Source organism: Arachis hypogaea, chromosome 1 (assembly GCF_003086295.3).
Source record: "Arachis hypogaea cultivar Tifrunner chromosome 1, arahy.Tifrunner.gnm2.J5K5, whole genome shotgun sequence".
Taxonomy (NCBI): Eukaryota; Viridiplantae; Streptophyta; class Magnoliopsida; order Fabales; family Fabaceae; genus Arachis; species Arachis hypogaea.
Genome location: NC_092036.1, coordinates 21,625,912 through 21,633,027, shown reverse-complemented (window position 1 = coordinate 21,633,027; position 7,116 = coordinate 21,625,912). Strand labels below are relative to the sequence as shown.

Here is a 7,116-nt window from a genome sequence, read left to right as displayed (position 1 = left end):
TAAAAGCATTGCTTTTTGTTTTTCCATAACCATTTATGGCATCCAAGGCCAGAGAAACCTCTAGAAAGAGGAAAGGGAAGGCAAAAGCTTCCACCACCGAGTCATGGGAGATGGAGAGATTCATCTCAAGGGTGCATCAAGACCACTTCTATGAAGTTGTGGCCTTGAAGAAGGTGATCCCCGAGGTCCCTTTTTCACTCAAAAAGAGTGAATATCCGGAGATCCGACATGAGATCCGAAGAAGAGGTTGGGAAGTTCTTACCAACCCCATTCAACAAGTCGGAATCTTAATGGTTCAAGAGTTCTATGCCAATGCATGGATCACTAAGAACCATGACCAAAGTGTGAACCCGGATCCAAAGAATTGGCTTACTATGGTTCGGGGGAAATACTTGGTTTTTAGTCCGGAAAATGTGAGGTTAGCATTCAACTTGCCCATGATGCAAGGAGATGAACATCCTTACACTAGAAGGGTCAACTTTGATCAAAGGTTGGACCAAGTCCTCACAGTTATTTGTGAAGAGGGCGCCCAATGGAAGAGAGATTCAAGAGGAAAGCCGGTTCAATTGAGAAGGCATGACCTCAAACCCGTGGCTAGAGGATGGTTAGAGTTTATACAACGCTCAATCATTCCCACTAGCAACCGGTCCGAAGTTACCATAGACCGGGCTATCATGATTCATAGCATCATGATTGGAGAAGAAATAGAAGTTCATGAGGTTATAGCTCAAGAACTTTATAAGGTGGCGGACAAATCCTCTACCTTGGCAAGGTTAGCCTTTCCTCATCTCATTTGTCACCTCTGTTATTCAGTTGGAGTTGACATAGAGGGAGATATTCCCATTGATGAGGACAAGCCCATCACTAAGAAGAGGATGGAGCACACAAGAGACCCCACTCATCATGAGATCCCTGAGATTCCTCAAGGGATGCACTTTCCTCCACAAAACTATTGGGAGCAACTAAACACCTCCCTAGGAGAATTGAGTTCCAACATGGGACAACTAAGGGTGGAGCACCAAGAACACTCCATCATCCTCCATGAAATTAGAGAAGATCAAAGAATCATGAGAGAGGAGCAACAAAGGCAAGGAAGAGACATTGAGGAGCTCAAGCACTCCATAGGATCTTCAAGAGAAAGAACAAGCCGCCATCACTAAGGTGGACCCGTTCTTTAATTTCCTTGTTCTTTATTTTCTGTTTTTCGAATTTTAGTGCTTATGTTTATCTATGTTTGTGTCTTGTGATCATTAGTGTCTTAGTGTCTATGCCTTAAAGTTATGAATGTCCTATGAATCCATCACCTCTCTTAAATGAAAAATGTTCTTAATTGAAAAAGAGAAGAATTGCATGAATTTTAAATTTTATAACAGTTTAATTATTTTGATGTGGTGGCAATACTTTTGTTTTCTGAATGTATGCTTAAACAGTGCATATGTCTCTTGAATTTGTGGTTCATGAATGTTGGCTCTTGAAAGAATGATGAAAAAGGAGACATGTTACTGAGGATCTGAAAAATCATAAAAATGATTCTTGAAGCAAGAAAAAAAGCAGTGAATACAAAAAAAAAGAGAGAGAAAATTTCGAAAAAAAAAGGGAGGAAAAGAAAACGAAAAAGAAAGAAAAAGAGAGAAAAAGAAAGAAATAAGGTTGTGATCCAAGGCAAAAAGAGTGTGCTTAAGAACCCTGGACACCTCTAATTGGGGACTCTAGCAAAGCTGAGTCACAATCTGAAAAGGTTCACCCAATTATGTGTCTGTGGCATGTATGTATCCGGTGGTAATACTGGAAGACAGAGTGCTTTGGGCCACAGCCAAGACTCAATAAGTAGCTGTGTTCAAGAATCATCATACTTAACTAGGAGAATCAATAACACTATCTGGATTCTGAGTTCCTAAAGAAGCCAATCATTCTGAATTTCAAAGGATAGAGTGAGATGCCAAAACTATTCAGAGGCAAAAAGCTAAAAGCCCCGCTCATCTAATTAATACTGATCTTCATAGATGTTTTTGGAATTCATTGCATATTCTCTTCTTTTTATCTTATTTGATTTTCAGTTGCTTGAGGACAAGCAACAATTCAAGTTTGGTGTTGTGATGAGCGGATAATTTGTACGCTTTTTGGCATTGTTTTTAGTATGTTTTTGGTATGATCTAGTTAGTTTTTAGTATATTTTTATTAGTTTTTAGTTAAAATTCACTTTTCTGGACTTTACTATGAGTTTGTGTGTTTTTCTGTGATTTCAGGTATTTTCTGGCTGAAATTGAGGGACCTGAGCAAAAATCTGATTCAGAGACTAAAAAGGACTGCAGATGCTGTTGGATTCTGACCTCCCTGCACTCGAAGTGGATTTTCTGGAGCTACAGAAGCCCAATTGGCGCGCTCTCGACGGCGTTGGAAAGTAGACATCCTGGGCTTTCCAGAAATATATGATAGTTCATACTTTGCCCAAGATTTGATGGCCCAAACCGGCGTTCAAAGACACCCTCAGAATTCCCAGCGTTAAACGCCGGAACTGGCACAAGAATGGGAGTTAAACGCCCAAACTGGCATAAAAGTTGGCGTTTAACTCCAAGAAGAGTCTCTACACGAAAATGCTTCAATGCTCAGCCCAAGCACACACCAAGTGGGCTCGGAAGTGGATTTTTATGTCATTTACTCATCTCTGTACACCCTAGGCTACTAGTTCTCTATATATAGGACCTTTTACTACTGTATTTGGATCTTCTGATCTTTGGAATCTTCTGATCTTTGGAATCTTTTGTTCTTTAGATCTTTTGATCATTGGGAGGCTGGCCTCACGGCCATGCCTAGACCTTGTTCTTATGTATTTTCAACGGTGGAGTTTCTACACACCATAGATTAAGGTGTGGAGCTCTGCTGTACCTCGAGTATTAATGCAATTACTATTGTTCTTCTATTCAATTCGCTTGTTCTTGTTCTAAGATACCACTTGTTCTTCAACTTGATGAATGTGATGATCCGTGACACTCATCATCATTCTCACCTATGAACGTGTGACTGACAACCACCTCCGTTCTACCTTAGATTGGGTGGATATCTCTTGGATTCCTGATACACGACGCATGGTTGATCGCCTGACAACTGAGTGCTCGCCTGACAAACGAGCCAGCCATTCCGTGAGATCAGAGTCTTCGTGGTATAGGCTAGAACTGATGGCGGCATTCAAGAGAATCCGGAAGGTCTAACCTTGTCTGTGGTATTCTGAGTAGGATTCAATGATTGAATGACTGTGACGTGCTTCAAACTTCTGAAGGCGGGGCGTTAGTGACAGACGCAAAAGAATCACTGGATTCTATTCCGGCCTGATTGAGAACCGACAGATGGATAGCCGTGCCGTGACAGGGTGCGTTGAACATTTCCACTGAGAGGATGGGAGGTAGCCACTGACAACGGTGAAACCCTTGCTTAAGCTTGCCATGAAAAGGAGTAAGAAGGATTGGATGAAGACAGTAGGAAAGCGGAGAGACGGAAGGGACAAGCATCTTCATACGCTTATCTGAAATTCCCACCAATGAATTACATAAGTATCTCTATCTTTATCTTTGTGTTTTATTCGTATATCACCCATATCCATTTGAGTTTGCCTGACTAAGATTTACAAGGTGACCATAGCTTGCTTCATACCAACAATCTCTGTGGGATCGACCCTTACTCGCGTAAGGTTTATTACTTGGACGACCCAGTACACTTGCTGGTTAGTTGTGCGAAGTTGTGATAAAGAAGTGAGATTACAATTGAGCGTACCAAGTTTTTGGCGCCATTGATGATCACAATTTCGTGCACCAGGGATCACCTTCTTCTTGGCCACAACTTCATAGAAGTGGTCTTGATGGGCTTTGGAGATGAATCTCTCCATCTCCCATGACTTGGAGGTGGAAGCTTTTGTCTTCCCTTTCCCTTCTCTAGAGGTTTCTCCGGCCTTAGATGCCATCAATGGTTATGGAAAAAGAAAAAAGCTACGATTTTACCACACCAAACTTAGAATATTGCTCACCCTCAAGCAAAAGAAGAAAGAATAGATGAAGAAGAAGAAGATATGGAGGAGAGGAAGAGAGGTTTATGTTTCGGCCAAGGAGGAGAAGAGAAAGTTGTGTTGTGTGAAAATGAAGAAGAATAGAGGTGTTTATATAGTGAAGGGAGAGGGAGTAGTTTCGGCCATTTAGGGTGGGTTTGGATGGGAAAGAGATTTTGAATTTTGAAGGTAGGTGGGGTTTATGGGGAAGAGTGGATGGATGTGAGTGGTGAAGAGGTGATTGGTGAAGGGTTTTGGGGAAGAGTGTTTATTGGATTGTGTGAAAAAGAGAGAGAGAGGGTAAGTTGAGGTAGGTAGGGATCCTGTGGGGTCCACAGATCCTGAGATGATCTTGTGGGGTCTACAGATCCTAAGGTGTCAATGATTATCATCCCTGCACCAATAAGGCGTGTAAAATGCCCTCTGCATGTAATCCTGGCATTCAACGCCAGATTGATGCTTGTTTCTGGCGTTGAACGCCAGCTTCATGCTTGTTTCTGGCGTTGAACGCCAGCTTCATGCTTGTTTTGGGCGTTTAACGCCCATTTGCAGCATGTTTCTGGCGTTGAACGCCAGTTCCATGCTTATTTCTGGCGTTCAGCGCCAGCTCTCCTCAGGGTGTATTTCTGGCACTTAAACGCTAGGATGCTGCTTGATTTTGGCATTCAACGCCAGATCCATACTCTGTTCTGGCGTTGAACGCCAACCAGATGCTCCTTACTGGCGTTTAAACGCCAATAAGCCCTTCCTCTAGGGTGTGCTTTTTCTTTTGCTGTTTTTTATTCTGTTTTTAATTTTAGTATTTATTTTGTGACTCCACATGATCATGAACCTAATAAAACATAAAAAAAAAAATAAGATTAGATAAATAAAAATTGGGTTGCCTCCCAATAAGCGCTTCTTTAATGTCAATAGCTTGACAGTGGGCCCTCATGGAACCTCACAGGTGATCAAGTCAATGTTGTAGACTCCCAACACCAAACTTAGAGTTTGGATGTGGGGATTCAACACCAAACTTAGAGTTTGATTGTGGCCTCTCAACACCAAACTTAGAGTTTGATTGTGGGGGCTTTGTTTGACTCTGTACTGAGAGAAGCTTTTCATGCTTCCTCTCCGTGTATACAGAAGAACACCCTTGGGTCTTAAACGCAAGGTAGTCCCCATTCAATTGAAGGACTAATTCTCCTCTGTTAACGTCTATCACAGCTCCTGCTGTGGCTAGGAAAGGTCTTCCAAGGATGATGCATTCATCCTCCTCCTTCTTAGTGTCTAAAATTATGAAATCAGCAGGGATGTAAAGGCCTTCAACCTTCACTAACACGTCCTCTACCAATTCATAAGCCTATCTTACTGACTTATATGCCATTTGTAACAAGAATATGGCAGGCTGTACCTCAATGATTCCTAGCTTCTCCATTACAGAGAGTGGCATAAGATTTATGCCTGACCCTAGGTCACACAGAGCCTTCTCAAAGGTCATGGTGCCTATGGTATAGGGTATTAAAAATTTGCCAGGATCTTGTCTCTTTTGAGGTAAAGTTTGCTTAACCCATGTATCTAGTTCACTAATGAGAAAGGAAGATTCACCTTCCCAAGTCTCATTACCAAATAATTTGGCATTCAGCTTCATGATGGCTCCGAGATATTGAGCAACTTGCTCTCCAGTTACATCTTCATCCTCTTCAGAGGAAGAATAGTCATCAAAGCTCATGAATGGCAGAAGGAGGTTTAATAGGATCTCTATGGTCTCTATATGACCTTCAGATCCCTTTGGGTCCTCAATAGGGAGCTCCTTCTTGCTTGAGAGACGTCCCATGAGGTCTTCCTCATTGGGATTCACGTCCTCTCCTTCCTCCCTAGGTTCGGCCATGTTGATTATGTCTATGGCCTTGCACTCTCTTTTTGGATTCTCTTCAGTATTGCTCGGGAGAGTACCAGGAGGAGTTTCTCTTTCTTACTCAGTTGGACCACTTGTGCCTCCAAATTTCTGATGGAGGACCTTGTTTCACTCATGAAACTTAAAGTGGCCTTAGACAGATCAGAGACTAAGTTTGCTAAATTAGAGGTGCTCTGCTCAGAATTCTCTGTCTGTTGCTGAGAAGATGATGGATAAGGCTTGCTATTGCTGAGCCTATTTCTTTCACAATTATTAAAGCCTTGTTGAGGCTTCTGTTGATCCTTCCATGAGAAATTTAGATGATTTCTCCATGATGAATTATAGGTATTTCCATAAGGTTCACCCATATAATTTACCTCTGCTATTGCAGGATTCTCAGGATCATAAGCTTCTTCTTCAGAAGATGCCTCTTTAGTACTGTTGGATGCATTTTGCCATCCATTCAGACTTTGAGAAATCATGTTGAATTGCTGAGTCAACATTTTGTTCTGAGCCAATATGGCATTCAGAGCATCAATTTTATGAACTTCCTTCCTTTGAGGCGTCTCATTACTCATGGAATTCCTCTCAAAAGTATACATGAATTGGTTATTTACAACCATGTCAATGAGTTCTTGAGCTTCTGCAGGCGTTTTCTTTAGGTGAATGGATCCACCTGCAGAATGGTCCAGTGACATCTTAGAAAATTCAGATAGACCATAATAGAATATATCCAAAATGGTCCATTCAGAAAGCATGTCAGAAAGACACCTTTTGGTCATCCTCTTGTATCTTTCCCAAGCTTCATAGAGGGATTCACCATCTTTTTGTTTGAAGCTCTGAACATCCACTCTAAGCTTGCTTTGCTTTTGAGGAGGAAAGATCTTAGCCAAGAAGGCCGCGACCAGCTTATCCCAGAAGTCCAGGCTATCTTTAAGTTGTAAGTCCAACCATGTTCTAGCCCTGTCTCTCACAGCAAAAGGGAAAAGCATGAGCCTGTAGACTTCAGGATCTACTCCATTAGTTTTAACAGTCTCACAGATCTGCAAGAACTCAGTTAAAAACTGGTAGGGATCTTCTGATGGAAGTCCATGGAACTTGCAGTTCTATTGCATTAGAGCAACCAGTTGAGGTTTCAGCTCAAAGTTGTTTGCTCCAATGGTAGGGATTGAGATGCTTCTTCCATCAAACTTGGAAGTAGGTG

At 41.8% G+C, this 7,116-nt stretch overlaps 1 non-coding gene across 1 annotated transcript; it reads left to right on the top strand.

The window, feature by feature from the left end:
- Nucleotides 1-6,664: 6,664 nt before the first annotated feature.
- LOC112715574 (small nucleolar RNA R71) lies at nt 6,665-6,772 on the top strand. Its single transcript, XR_003159841.1, has one exon. It is a non-coding gene; the product is annotated as a small nucleolar RNA R71 (small nucleolar RNA).
- Nucleotides 6,773-7,116: the final 344 nt, after the last annotated feature.